General features: G+C 44.3%; 1 long non-coding RNA gene across 1 annotated transcript in view; it reads left to right on the top strand.

Moving 5' to 3' along the window:
- LOC141258265 (uncharacterized) overlaps window positions 1-12,504 on the top strand; it is a 66,133-nt gene extending 53,629 nt beyond the window's left edge. The window contains exon 3 of the long non-coding RNA XR_012318257.1: window positions 11,995-12,504. This is a non-coding gene — a long non-coding RNA (uncharacterized lncRNA). The remainder of the gene's footprint in view (window positions 1-11,994) is intronic.
- The last annotated feature ends 3,419 nt before the right edge of the window (window positions 12,505-15,923 follow it).

Below are 15,923 nucleotides of genomic sequence, written 5' to 3'. Positions count from 1 at the left end.
AGCAGATTTAATTAGCATTTACATCTCCTTGTGCCCTAATGAGAGCCTGAAACACAGAGATAAATTGGCTCGTCCAAAGTGACTTTGAGCTGACACTAAAGGGACAATTCATTAAACGATGGTGTCAAAGAGCCTTCTGGGGTAATATGGCTGCAATCTCTAACTGGAAATAATTGGTCTTAATAACCTTGTAAGATTTCCATTGCAAACACCGTGTTCTGTATTCACTACCACAGCTGCACAAATCACCCGAGACGCGCGTGCGGCCTCCGTCTTATTACCCTCCGCCCCCCGTCCTTCTGTTCTGTGTACATATACATTACGTTATACGCCGCCATCCTGTAATAAATGACTGATGGAGGTTTAACCTCCGCTCCTCCAGTCTAATAAACTATGGATTTTTTAGATTCTTCAGAAAATTCCTAAATTCTTAAAGGGATCTTCCACTTGTTCAGGAAAATATTAATATCTGGTTGAGGAAGGAAATGTAACAAGGAGTTACCGCAAAGCCGGTGCCAAGCGGTAGAGCCGCCATTACCGATCCCATAGAGCTTGTCTCTGGCTTTTACCCCCACACCTTGTTTCTTGTTCAACACTTCTGGACTGTAGGATCAGACTTTTATCTTCCACAGTCCATTGTACGTTACATAGTAAATTTGGGTTGATACATTTAGTGATATTGTCTCAACTTCCTAACTGGGTAAAACAGCAAACAACTTGTAAGAACACTCAGCTTTGCAATTCACTCCTTATAGCTCATTGCCTAGATTACTGGCCACTTCTTCAGTTTATCAGAGGTGGCCTGTTTCCTAGGCGAGCACTGCGCGCTTGCATGCTCTTTGCTTTAGAGCTTGTTAGTGCTGCTGTGAAGGTGACCGGATTGCTGCTTGTAGCCAGGCTCAATTCCCCTGCGCTCCTCCGATGCTCTGCAGACATGGCTGCCTCTACCAGACTCCTGTGAACCAGCGGCGCCAACATTCTGCTGGTCCGAACTGTCAATCATCAGGGGCACTCTGCCCCCTGCAGGTGGAGGAGCGCTGTGCACCTGAAGAAATAACATCACACAATCCCTTAAAACAAACACATCCCACATGCATCATGGTTGACATTGGCCATGTGTCTACTTAATCTAATATTTTTAAGTGTCCTTATAACCTTTAGGATGTTAGAAAGCTTCTTCATTTAGCAGCATTTTTTATTTTTTATTTTTCCAAAATATTTTTTTTTAAGGACCAATTCAGTTCTGAAGCGCCTCTATATAAGAAACACCCCACTGAAAAAAAAAAAACTTCACTTAAGTATTCAAAATAGTATTTAGGAAGTTTTGTTAACCCTTTTTGTAGCTTCAGAAGAAGTAAAAGGAACCTGTCAGGGGATAACCGCTGCCCGAGCCGCATCCAGCATGACCCGCCGCCTGGCTGCACAACTACAGCCGGATAGGTTCTCCTCTGAAACGCCACGGAGTTTGACAGTTTCCTATTTATTGTGACACTTTCCCAGCAGTGCAGACCCGCGGAGGCTTCGAGGTGCCAATAACTCAAGAAATGTCCCCAAAAGGACCTCAATTTGGAAGATTCACTCCTCAAAGCATTTAGACCCCACATATTATTTTTAGCTTTGGACTATGAAAGTGAACAATATTTTTTCCTAATATTATGTTGCTCCTTTTCATTGTGCAGTTTCTCTATATGGCCTCACACATTGCTGTTTGGACACGCGGCTCCAAAAAATCCCTTGCATTGTCAGGGATGTCACAGGACGACGCTGGGGAGATCACACAATATGACACCGCTGCCTTCACTTTGTCAGGATTTGTCAGGGATTCGCGTGCACACGATCCCGATTACTCACTACGTAGCTATCGGCAAGCGAGCAGTGAGCGTATGGCGTACACACCTCCGGATTCCCACGCATGGAATATATGTATACGCCCCCGTAGGTCACTGGCAGCTTCACGATAGCCCAAGTAATATTATTCGCTCCCACCACTGACCAGTTTCGAAATATAATACAGGCCTGATCGGACGCCTGCTTTCTGGTAGCGTATATGGCTTCGGGGGGGAAGGGGAACGATTACGGAGCAAAAGAAACAGAACTATTACATTTTTTATTTAATTCAAAAGGGAGGCAGTGTTTATGAAAAATATACAAAGAGTTTACAAATGGAGACATTTACAGTACAGAATATACAGCTACATGAAATAAAAGGGGTTAACAAAAGAAATTTACTATAAAGATCACAGAGACGACTCAGTATAGCAGAAGGGAAGTGCTCCTATGACCATTCAGTGAACATGACCCGTGTTACACACAAATATGTACTTCCAACATGAGTCTTGACCCATCTTCAGTCGGGTCTTTTATGCCGAAGGGGGGAGCTGCCCACGCACTCCCCTGTGATGACATCACATGGGCTGGGCTGCAGCCTTCATATTTTTATTAAAAATATCTGGCTTCTGCGATAACTTCTTGCTGGTTGATCGCAAAACCCCGAAAGTGATACCATATTTTCCATTACGAATTTGTCATTCTTTAGAGACCATATATGAAATAGCTGCGGTCCGTTATTTTGTACCTTTGCATTACCACTCACCTGAGGGGTTCACAGCTACGGAAAACTAAGCGTATTGTTCCTTAGCTGACCCTGCCATTAAAAATACATGTCCCATTATTAGCGAGAATTATGGAACTTCCAATATTCAATATTTCGTGTAGGTGCCTAAAAGCCTGGAGTTTGCAGCTGGCTATTGTGAGTAATGTTTGAAGCCAAAACGAGCTGCGTACTCCTCACTCAGGTGTAAATTTATCGCAGGCCTGTGCCAATGGAAAATACACTCATATGCTAATTGGGTTAGTATCCCCTTTGTGCTAGCATTTGCCTACTAGCCACTTCTCCTGTGTGTGCTAATTGGCATGCAGACAGCTCCGTAGTTTCCAGCTCTTGGCCTGGTGACAAATAGTATAGGGGAGGTGGGGAGTGAGTGGTTTCAGGGGGAGAAAGAAATCCTTAATATTTTCTTAATATTTTTATGACATGCATGTTGGTGCCTTGTTGCATTTACAGATCCCTTTCGGTGCCAGCACAGTGAAAACCTCCTGGAACCGACCACATGTACCACATGTATAAAGTATTATTTCACCACCCACACCCCATCCTAGTACTGGACCTGATATTCTCTATAAGAGGAGGGCGGTAGATTCCATACAATCCCTGTAGTGTCTGTTCTCTCAGCTATTTACCCTCCGCTCAGTTGGTTGATATTTATGACTGTGCCTCATCGAGGAGGAGGAGGAGGCGTCTAGAAAATGTTTTGGCTCACGCCAGAGATGGACTCACTTCTATACTGCTGAGTATTTCTGAATAATGTCCTCTACACTGCTGCTTTTTAGGTGTTTTATCTCTCTCCAGAGCTGGATTCATAGCTACACTGCTCAGTGCTGCTGCATAATATCTTTAATGCAGGTGCTGCATTTGAACATGTGCTACATAGAAACATGAGATGTATTTTGTTATGTCTGTATGTGTTTTCTAGTAGGTGTTTAACTCAATCTAGTGTTGGATTCACATGTATTCTGCTCCGTACTGATGCATTTCGTCCTCTACTGCTTTGTAGTAGGTGTTTTATGTCACTTAAAAAGATGGATTCACAGCTGCACTGCTAAGTACTGAGCATTAAAAGTTCAGAAAGCACTTTTGGTGCATTACAGGGTTCAGAGGGGATGTAGCATTGTTTAAGTTTTGCAACAGAATTTTCTAGACTGATTTTAACCTGGGTTTACCCTGATGTTTGAGCTTATAGAGTTTCATGGCATATTTTGCCCTATTACTGGAGGAATTTAAAGTGACCCTCCAAATTCCAGTAAAAAGGCAGTATAAATGCAGAATGCATAGTTATTAAACTTGTTGCCCTTCTTTTTCATTGTCGCTTTATACTGTACTTTATGACCTTTATGCTGTACTTTATCAACAATGTTCATGAAGTTTTTATACTTCACTTTCTCTAATTTTTCTGTTAATAAAATAATTTTTAGTTGCCACCTTATCCCAGCGCAATTTATTAGTACAGCTGAATGAGTGTACACCGGCACTTACCCACTCAACGTGGCCCCCCGTTAGGAGGCGAATGCTAGAATACAAAAAAATAAGTTCTTTTGAATAATTAAAATGGAAATGTAACAATTCTTAGAGTTTCCTTTAAAATTTTCATGAATGCTTTTCCTTTAAGGATCACCCTCCTCCACGCATCAGATCTCAGGGGTGGCCGGGTTCTTTAACAAAGTGAAGAAAAGCTTTTCTTGAGGAAGGACTCTGAGCTCATTTTAATATAAAAGATTTGAGATGATACAAAGTATCTGCATAAGGGGAAGGAGTCTCCCCAGATGCTTTTGTCAGCTGCCAGTTAATGTTAATATTTGTTTGTAACTTTGTGTCTGCAACATTCCAAGCAGAATAAATAAAAATAACGAAAAGAAATACATAAAAGCAACCAAAATATGCAAAAGTAAATACAGTGTAAGATAGAAAAAAAATCATAATAATGTATAATATATTCTGCATTTATCACCCCTCTGCAGGTTCTATCTCTGAACTTCAGGTGTCTGAGAGACCAACGGCTTTGACGGCTCCAATACACAGACGTGAGAGATTCCTAATAATCCTGCCTCTATGTAGTGCATGTTCAGAAGCAGCAGCATGGAGGACATTATACATCAGTACTGAGCAGTGTAGCTGTGAACCAAGCTCTGTGGGGAGATATAATGCTTACTAGAAGGTAACAAATGCATGGAGGATATTATACAACAGTACCGAGCAGTGTAGTGGTAAATTCAGCAGGGAGGTGAGATAAAACACTTACTAAAAAAGCAGCGGCATGGAGGATATTATACAACAGTACTGAGCTGTGTAGCTGTGAACCAAGCTCCATGGTGAGATATAATACTTACTAGAAGGTAACAACTGCACGGAGGATATTATACAACAGTACTCAGCAGTGTAGCTGTGAATTCAGCAGTGTGTTGAGATAAAACACTTAATAGAAAGCAGCAGCATGGAGGATATTATACAAGAGGACTCAGCAGTGTAGCTGTGAACCCAGTTCTGGGGTGAGATATAATGCTTACTAGAAGGTAGCAGCTACATGCAGGATATTATACTACAGTACTGAGCAGTGTAGTTGTGAACCCAGCTCTATTGTGAAATATAATAATTAACAGCAGCATGGAGGACATTATACAACAGTACTGAGCAGTGTAGCTCTGAATCAGTGTAACCTCTGAACCTCCTAGCAGTGTACCTTTGTACTCAGTGAGGTGAGATAAAACACTTACTAGAAAAAGCAGCAGCATATAGGACATTATACAGCATTACTGAGCAGTGTTGCTATGAAATCTACACTAGGGTGAAGAAAAACACATATTATAAAACAGCAACAATATTGAGGGTATTCTACAGCAATACTGAGCATTGTAGCTGGGAATCCAGTTCTGGAGCGAGCTTAAAATTGACTAAAAAAAGCAGCAGCACAATGTTTTGCTCTGCCCCTGTGTCTACCTGTTTACCTCCTCTCCTATAAATCTCAACAGGCAGTGGTAATCTGATCCCTCAGTGAGTTGGCAGAATGTCTTGGATGGATTTTAGCAGTATTTCAGAGTGAATGATGAGGTCATGAGGTTGGGAACGGCTGAGAAAGAGGCTGAGAGAGAAGGATATTTTTCTCATAAGTCATAATATATATTGCAAACGTTTACTGTATTCCCTTTTACTATTCATTTATGGAAAGTTGAGTTGACATTTCAAAATGCACAAAATTTCCAATAAAATATAAGTATTACAAATAAACAGAAACACAAAAAAATATATAACAATGTATACAATTATCCACGTGCATAAAAATGTACAAAATATATTAATGCAATATATGTAAAACTACAGAACGTATAAAGACACAATAAATGGCTGCAGAAAACCCACGGCTGCCGGTTACGGCACAGTCACCAACCTACAAAATCGACCAAACACCTACAGAGCGGAGGGTAAATAACTGACAGCCGGCGGATAAGAGCAAACAATTGTGTGGATTTCACCCGTCCACCTTTTAAAAAGAATTGTAGGTGCAGACGCAGGACGGGGATTGAAATAATGACATCTCAGGATCTCCCTCTGTAAGATAAGGCAAGAACCATGTCCGGCACAGCACTCTCATGAAAAATCCACTGGAAAGTTATTACAGAAACATCCACTGTATCAGCCAGAAACTTACAACAAACCAAATAAATAGTAAATCCTGCGTAAAGGAGTTTATCAAGAAAAGCAAAAAATAAACTGGAAGAGTCACCGGTAAAGAAGAGTTACATCATAGACTAAAAGGCAGCACAATGTCAGTCAGCTGCATGTAAAGCCAGCGGGATATTGTCGTGGCATGGACTCCCAGGACTGGGACATATAACTATCACTCAGGTAAATCTGGAATATGCAGTTCAGGTTCAGGGAACTTATTCTTAGAGAGAATGCAATGGAGACGGAAAAGAGGAACCACAAACATCTGAAGGCAGATTGGTCTAATGACAAAAGACAAATACTCTAAGCACTTTTTTCATGCAGATAGAGGTTATCCCCCTGTCCCCACCCCAGTCCCACATATCCCCCTTCCTCACCTTAATTGGACAAATGAAAAAAAAAAAAAACACATTAGGCCACAGCCCCACTATCAGTATTCGGTCAGTATTTGGTCAGTATTTTTTCTCAGGAGTGGGAGCCAAAACCAGGTGAGGAACAATCAGAGAAAAGGTAGAATAGAAACAAGTCACCAATTCTGCATTTATCACCCACTCCTGATTTTGGCTCCAACTCCTGATAAAATACACTGACCGAATACTGATAGTGGGGCCGTAGCCTAAAAGTTTCAATTCTCTGCACTATCCCTAGAGTGGAGATAAAAGTCTACACGCCCTTGTTAAAATCTAAGGTTTTAAAATAATCCTAAAAAAGAAGAATCATTTTCAGAACTTTTTCCCTCTTTAATTTCGCCCATAATCTGTACATTGGCAAATAACCAAATGTTTTCAGGTGGAAAAATAAAATAAAGAACTAAAATAATGTTTGTATAAATCTGCACACCCTTACATAAATATTTTGTTGCAGTCCCTATGAATTTCTAGCAGCGCTCAGTCTTTTTGGCTCGGGGTGTATCAGCGCGGCAAATCTAGAATTGGTGATCTTTGCCGGCTCCTCCTTGCAGCAGCTCCACATCTGTCAGATTGCGGGGGCATCTCCTGTGCACAGCGCCCTCTTCAGGTCACCACAGATTGTCCCTTGGGGTCAGGTCTGATCTTGGGACCGACCATTCCAGAACTTCTATCTTCTTCTGGGGAAGCCATTCTTTTGCTGATTTGGAGATCGTTTAGTCCAGTTTCACACGTCCATATATTTCCGGTACCGGAAGAATCGGTACCAGAGATATCCGTGTCCCGTGTGTCTGTGTGTGTCACATGTGTGGCAAAGGTGTGCCACATCAGGATCACGCGTACTGGAGCCTGGGAATCAGCAGTACAGTTAGCTCTGTCCCCAAGCGCCGTGTGCTGAATGCTGCCCTCATCATGGTTCCTGCCAGCGCTGCGATCAACACCAACAGGGACAATGATGAGGGTAGTAGGGTATCCTTATACTCACCTGTTCTAAGTGTCCCCCGCTGTAATCCCCTGACGCCGAGGAGTCGGGGAGAATGAGCTGCTCCAGCGAGTGGCCCCAAAGCTGAGCTCAAGAGTGATGTCCTGTCACTCACTGAGCGCAGATCCAGAACGGCTCATTCTCCCGGGCTCCCCGCCGTCAGCAGTCTGAAGATTACAGCGGGGGACACTTAGGTGAGTATAAGGATTTTATTCTTATTTTTACACCAGGACACAGTGCGATCAGACTACTACTACCCTCATCACTGTCCCTGCTGGTGCTGCTCACAGCGCCAGCAGGGAACCATGATGAGGGCAGTGTTCAGCACCCGGCACTTGGGAACAGCACTAACTGTAGTGCTGATTCCCAGGCATCGGTATGTATCACACGGATAACACACGATGTCATCCATGTGGGACGTTTTGTGGACCATGCATCCGCAAAAAAATGAACTTGTCAGCATGAGGAGCACATGGACACACGGTCTATGGAAACACACTGACATGTGTGCAGACCCATTCATTTGAATGAGTCTATGTGTGTCAGTGTCTCCAGTACATGTGAAAACTGTCACCACATGTACCAGAGATACTAACGTGTGAAAGAGCCCTTAGGGTCCTTGTCTGCTGAAAGGTGAAATTCTACTTCACCATCTTCAGCTTTTTTGCAGAGGTCGGAAGGTTTGATGTAAAATTTACTAATTTTGAACTGTTCGTAACTCCCTCCACATTGATAACGCCCCAATTTCAGCTGTTGAAAAACAGCCCCAAAGCACAATGCAGCCTCCACCATGCATCACTGTGGGGATGATGATCTTCTGGTGATGTTCAGTGTTCACTTTGCAACAAGCATACCTTTTGTAATTATGGCCAAAAAGTTCCAACTTGATCTCATATGAAGAATATGGGTGATTGTTGTCACATGCATGACACAACCAGGACTGGCCATAAATTCCTGCAGCTCCTTTAACGTTTCTGTCGGCCTCTTGGCAGCTTCCAGCACCAATTTTCTATTTGTCTTTTCATCGATTTTTAAGGGACATCCATTTCTAAGTAATGTCACTGTGGTGCCACATATAAGCTACTTCTTCAGAGTGCTTTATGGTAGATCTGAAGCCTGAGAAATGTTTTTTGTACCTCCTCCTGATTACTTTCCACAATGTGATCCTTTGCTGTGTTGTCAGCTGTGTTTCAGGAAAATCTTCCTAGAGAAGTGACACTTTCTCTGGGATTAGTCAGAATTGCTGCAAATTATGGTAGCCGAGCGCTGACTACTATGTAACATGACGCAAAATGTGACCGGCTGATTCTGAGGACAACCACACCCGCTATTATAAGAGGGTGCTCACACTTATGCAACCACATTATTTTAGTTTTGTTATTTCTATTTTCTGCCTCAAAACTATTTACCTTTTTTTTCTCAATGGATTTGTACAGATCATAGATGACATTAAAGTGGGGAAAAGTTTTAAAATGATTCTTCTTGGTAGGATTTTTTTTATATGACAAAAACCTAGGATTTTAGGAGGGGTGTGTAGACTTTTTTATAACCACTGTATACTCTGGAAAAGAAAAATAGCCTGTTGACTTCTTCACCTGCACCTGCTCGCTTCCTCCCCCCCGACTCCGGTCTTCTGCCTTCATCTTCACACTTTTGTCATCCTATGAGGCTGTAACGTTACGATGTCACCTCTTCCCCCGGAGCTGTATTCATGGTGATACTGCCCGTATCCATTCTCTGTAACTAGTGACTTTAATGGTGGATTTCTCCAGATATCACAGTGAACATAGGCGGATTAGGCGCTACGCAGTGTCATGACCCGGGGCGTAGGGGGCGCTGTAGAGCTGCGTGGGCCAGAAGTTTCATTTCTGTATTTCAATCAATGTATTATAGACTCCAAGACGCCTTCATCCGGCGTTAAACCTCCGTAAATGTCAAAAATTCTGCAGCACAATGACTAAACGGCTTAAATACTTGTGACAACAATGGGGAGCGGCCGCAGGGGATCTTTAACTCAACTTCTAGAGCAGGCGACACGCGGCGGCGCATTGTTACCGCGTTGCGTGCATTGTCACAGCGGCGGCGTTACACATTAGCGACGCATTGTTACTCGGAGTCTGATAATGTATCGGCTGCGGGTAACATTCCGATTCTGCTCCAGACTCACGAATGCGAGGAGCTTTAATTAAGAAGCGTCAATGCTCTGCAAGAATTAACCCCTCGTGCACACTGTAGTAGAATGTGTGCACCCGCGGAGGAAAGGGAGCAGAGGCGATGCCGACGCAATGCACATTACATCCCGAAAGTGAACAGCCTGAAATTTGTGCTTTCTAAGGACTGGACGAAACTTTCTGCCTTTGAGTCACGGGGGTCTATAAAATACAGAAAAATAGATAAATTGTTTCTCTACAATCCCAGATAAGTGCACTGTGCTGCGGCGCCCCCTCCCCTCTCACAGCGCCCTGCAGCCATTCCCCTTAATATATCTGACACCGCACGCCCCCAAACCACGTTATCAGATGGTCTTTAGGCATTGTCCTTATTGATCATCTGTTCGTAAAACTTATGCAACTTTATAAAAGTTGTACAAATTTTTGCAAATTACTCAAACTTACACGGATGTTACAAGATTAGAAAACGTGGCTTTTATATTTCTGAAACAGCGCCACCACGATCTTCAGGTGGCATGTGGTATTGCAGCTCAGTTCCATTCAAAGTGAATAAAGCCGAGCTGCAATACTACATACAGCCTGTAGACAGGGGTGGCGCTGTTTTTGCAAGAGAGTATCTCTTGGACAACCCTTTTAAGGATGGGGGGCTACATGGTGACACAAGTGAAAAGGTCACAGCTGCGACCTTACAGCGTAATGCAGGTGAATGGGGTCGCGTGGCAACACCAATGGTACAGGTGAGAGACAAATTGCAAGCGGTTGGATTTTTTCGCAGGCTGCCTGTTACGGTCGGGGACCCTGCAAGCTGCAATGCGCCACAATTCACTTGCATTATGTGGCAGCGGCTTAGAATGATTTTTGGCCGTGCGACCTGGGTCATGGCCAAAACTGCAGCGCAGCCCCAGCCTGAGGGCAAGGACCACCGGCGAGGGCACCACTTGCTCCTTATTAATGATTAAAATGACAATAACACCTGGTTTTCGGATATTTAAGCAGGTAAGAAGGTAAAAGATTACACGCCCCTGCCTTAGGTCTACCCCTCACCCCCCGCTGCTATTCTCCTCATTTCAGAGGGGTCTCCTCTTTGGTCTTCTCTTCAGTTTTTGGTCTGGAGCTTCTGGCGCTGGTTCGGCCTCGTTTGGCACCAGGCTGTGATTAAGAACACATGGCGATTCAAAACGCGTCACCTGTTAAACCAGGTGAGCGGACAGGACAGGCGTGCAACACGCTAAGGAAGGTGAGGATAATATTTCATTGTTTTATTAACCCTTCCCGGCCTTATACAGAATCCAACAACATGGTGGCCAATTCATTTATTATTTTTATGGCAAATTCAAATGTTTGGCGAATTTGCTACTGTTATAGCAGAAGATGAGGCCCCTCAAATTCAAAGACCCCATCTATGCTATATAAGTCTGAAAGTTACTTTAGGTCAAAATAACACCAGCTGTGAATGTTCCTTCTTGAATCAATAATGCGTCCTTGCTAGTCATCAGAATGTATCTGATTAAATGTGTCTAATTAAATGTGTCCGAATAAATGTTTCAACACAAGCATAGACATCACGAGAATAGAAACTAGTCTTTGTGTGCTAAAATTGTATAATCAAACCATATATGGTAAATCCGTTTCCTGCCTTCAGGGTGGATATAAACCCAATGCTTTGTAATAAAGTTTAGAGCTTGTTGACACGTACATCCTTGTCCTGTGTCTCAGTCTCTCCGAGCTCGTAATCCAAAGGATAGAAGACTCAGAATGCAGTGACCACACTACATATCAGTTTTCTCCTCTCCATACTGGGTAATAACTGGGTGCTGTTCGTTGTATGTCATATGGGTGACACAACTAGAGGGCGCCACACAGGACACCATCTGACATAAGGCTGGCACATATCCGGTGCAATGGTCGGCCCCTTACAATTAGAGGGAGGCTCCAACTTAGGCGATGGAAGCATCTGAATGTCGAGCGTTGGATTTGAGGGGCCGTCTACCCTACTGTAGTAAGGATACTGGACGTCTCCTGCTAGGGCCGTGAAGCAGTTAACAGCCTCATATTCGATACATTGATACAATGTAACACTTAGTAATTATATGACTGAGGTTGTCAGGGGTCTTCTGTTGTCAGTAATTAACAGTTTTGGTAATTTCTCGTTTTCAGCCCTTTCCTTGCAGACTCGAGCGTCTACGGTAAATGAGCTGTCAAGTGAGCGGCCGGATCCCCGCGCTCCGCGGCCACAACTCATAAATATAAGCTCAATGGGCGAGTGACAAGTCAGATCCTTCACACAGAATTAATCAGACTCAGCAGAATTTTGGCAACCCCGGGAACGTTCTCCATCACTTTTATATATTTCCTTATACAAAAAAAAAAAAAATGGATGGCGAGGCCGCGGAGTGATGGAGCTGTTAACCTCTAACGAGAACATCCCGAAGATGATGAATGATGAGTTGACGCCGGCGGGGACGAGGCACCTTGTGGAGACTCTTCACCTCCAAGACGTGACGGTGACAATTATCCAAGGCCTTTACGGGAACCCTGCTGACCCTATGGAGTATTGTGTCCATTGTGGCACGGATTATAAATGATACAATGTTGCACTTCATAACGTACCAGCCCTGATGGCTCCTCGTACAGACGGCCGCCTTCAGTCTAATCTGCATTGTCGTCGCCCCCCCCCCCCACCCTGCGGCTATGATGGCGGCCAATGGACTGTAATTAACCCTTGGGCAACCTTCTCTGCTTTCAGTGGTCTCTTGTTTCATGTGAACTTTAACATTTCAAAAAAGACACAAAGTTAAAAAATATAATTGTATTTTTCTAATTTCCATGAAGGCTTTTATTTAAAGGGGACACAAAGGGGGGGGGGGGGTTTCAGTAGAAAAAGGTCTTTGTGCCAGGTGTGGTTGGGTAGAGCCAATAGTTACCATTCATCCTGAAATAAGACCACCCATACCAACCTATGTGGTCTTGTGCGGCTGTGATTGAAGACCACCCATACCAACCTATGTGTTCTGTCTGAGGGTCTTGTGCGGCTGTGATTCCAGCACCACGCAGCAGATATGTGGGGACAGGGACAAGTCTGGCAATGTCCTTTGGACCAGGGATATGCCAAGGAGGCTGGCACAAGGCAGGCCACCCGCTGTGCCAAAGGTGGCACCTACCGATAACCGTAGAGTGGGCACAGGTGCTTGGAAGTAGCGGGGTCTGGAAGGAGGCATGCTGGGAAAGTGCTGAGATTCGGTCAGACTGCCCTCAAGGGTTTATAATGTAATTTAAAGGGGTATTCCCACTAAGAATATTTATCTCTGATACAAAAGTCAGCTGATATATCACTGGGGGTCCCAACATCAAAGTCTCCCCGGGTCCCAGTGCAAGCCTCTCTCCATACAAAGTCTATTTCTTATACTCTCTGATTGTAGGTAATGGGTAGCTGAAGTGATCAGGTATAATGGTGGGCTGAACACACCTATACACTGCCACTAGGGGGTGCAGTATTAGGGGGGGGCACAGAGGATTCCTTGCATTGATTTTATTTGTGCAATCCCAGATTTCCCGTTTTCCCGCCTCCAGTGTTTATTTTACCCGTTTTATGGGGGTTATTTTTTAGGATTGCACAATATGGTGCTAATAGGAATCTATGGAGAGGAGAAGCGTCGGTGCGTCGTCCACAATCCGCTGATATTTTAAGGGATTCTCCTATGTAATTGTATGTTCTCCCTGGTATAACGCCTGAGTATTCTGCAGTGAGCTAATACCGGTGACATTGATAATATCCACTGTGTTACATCGATAGTAATCCTCCTTTGTAATTCCTAGCAGATCCTGGGGCTCATCGGTATCGCAGGTTTCTAATACTAATACCCGTGACATTAGAGAATTCTTCTGGATTTTTTCCACGGATGTAATAAATGCAGTTTTTGCCGGTGATTTATGATGGATTTGCTGCAGATTTACTCGGTAGTTTCTCTGTCACGTCTTTCTGTCGCCTGACGTGTCCACATTAGGCGACGTTTACTCGGCGCATTTAGCTACTGTTCGGCTTATATGTTCATGAGGTAGATACTAACAATGGTGCAGACTGGATGGATGCCGTGCATAAGCATACGTAGAGTCCGATGGGCCCTGGTGCAGAATTTGGACCTGGGCCCCCACCTGCATGTTGGGTCCTTGTAGCGTTCTAACTCCTATAAAGCCATACGTGTTCACCCTCCATGTAATGATGCCCCTGTTCTGGCACCTTCTTCTAATAATGTCCCCCATCATGGGCCCATTCCTGGTATAATGTCCTCCTTCCTGAGCCCCTTACAGTAATAATGTCCTTCACCTTGGGCCCCTTCTCGGTATAATGTCCCCTGTCCTGGGCCCCTTACTGTGTTAATGTCCCCCAACCTGGTATAATGTCCCCCATCATGGACCCCTTACTGGTATTTTGTCCCCAAATTATAAAAATGTCTTCCATCATGAGCCCCTTCCTGGTATAATGTCTCCCATCCTGGGCCCCATCCTGGTATAATATCCTCCATCCTGGGCCCCATCCTGGTATAATGTCCCCCATCATAGGCCCCATCCTGGTATAATGTCCCCCATCCAGGGCCCCATCCTGATATAATGTCCCCCATCCTGGTATAATGTCCCCCATCATGGGCCCCGTCCTGGTAAAATGCCCACCTTCCTGAGGCCCTTCCAGTCATAATGTCCCCTGTCCTGGGCCACTTACTGTAATAATGTCCCCCATCCTGGTATAATGTCCCCCATCATAGGCCCCATCCTGATATAATATCCCCCATCCTGGGCCCTATCCTGGTATAATGTCCCCCATCATGGGCCCCATCCTGGTAAAATGCCCACCTTCCTGAGGCCCTTCCAGTCATAATGTCCCCTGTCCTGGGCCACTTACTGTAATAATGTCCCCCATCCTGGTATAATGTCCCCCATCATGGGCCCCATCCTGGTAAAATGCCCACCTTCCTGATGCCCTTTCAGTCATAATGTCCCCTGTTCTGGGCCACTTACTGTAATAATGTCCCCCATCCTGGTATAATGTCCCCATTCCTGGCACATATGTGCCCCATCCTGGTATAATGTCCCCACTCCTGGTATGTATGTGCCCCATCCTGGGCCTCTTCCCGGTATAATGTTCCCTGTCCTTCGCCCCTTACTGTAATAATGTCTCCCATAACGGGCACCTTCCTGGTATATTGTCCCCCAACCATTAACAATGTCATCCATCCTGGGCCCCATCCTGATATAATGTCCCCCATCCTAGTATAATGCCCCCCATCATGGGCCCCATCCTGGTATAATGTCCACCTTCCTGAGGCCATTCCAGTAATAATGTCCCCTGTCCTGGGCCCCATCCTGGTATAATGTCCCCACTCCTGGTATATATGTGCCCCATCCTGGTATAATATCCCCACTCCTGGTATATACAGTGGGCACGGAAAGTATTCAGACCCCTTTAAATTTTTTACTCTTTGTTTCATTGCAGCCATTTGGTAAATTCTAAAAAGTTCATTTTTTTCTCATTAAAGTCCACTCTGCACCCCATCTTGACTGAAAAAACCCCCAGAAATGTAGAAATTTTTGCAAATTTATTAAAAAAGAAAAACTGAAATATCACATGGTCATAAGTATTCAGACCCTTTGCTCAGACACTCATATTTAAGTCACATGCTGTCCATTTCCTTGTGATCCTCCTTGAGATGGTTCTATTCCTTCATTGAAGTCCAGCTGTGTTTAATTAAACTGATAGGACTTGATTCGGAAAGGCGCACACCTGTCTATATAAGACCTCACAGCTCACAGTGCATGTCAGACCAAATGAGAATCATGAGCTCAAAGGAACTGCTCAAGGAGCTCAGAGACAGAATTGTGGCAAGGGACAGATCTGGCCAAGGTTACAGAAGAATTTCTGCATTACTCAAGGATCCTAAGAGCACAGTGGCCTCCATAATCCTTAAATGGAAGAAGTTTGGGACCACCAGAAATCGTCCTAGACCTGCCCGTCCAGCCAAACTGAGCAATCGTGGGAGAAGAGCCTTGGTGAGAGAGGTAAAGAAGAACCCCAAGATCACTGTGGCTGAGCT

Source organism: Phyllobates terribilis, unplaced genomic scaffold (assembly GCF_046119375.1).
Source record: "Phyllobates terribilis strain yellow unplaced genomic scaffold, ASM4611937v1 Scaffold_3__8_contigs__length_932513732, whole genome shotgun sequence".
Lineage (NCBI taxonomy): Eukaryota > Metazoa > Chordata > Amphibia > Anura > Dendrobatidae > Phyllobates > Phyllobates terribilis.
The sequence above is the reverse complement of the archived record's forward strand: the minus strand, read 5'-3'. Positions and strand labels throughout refer to the sequence as shown.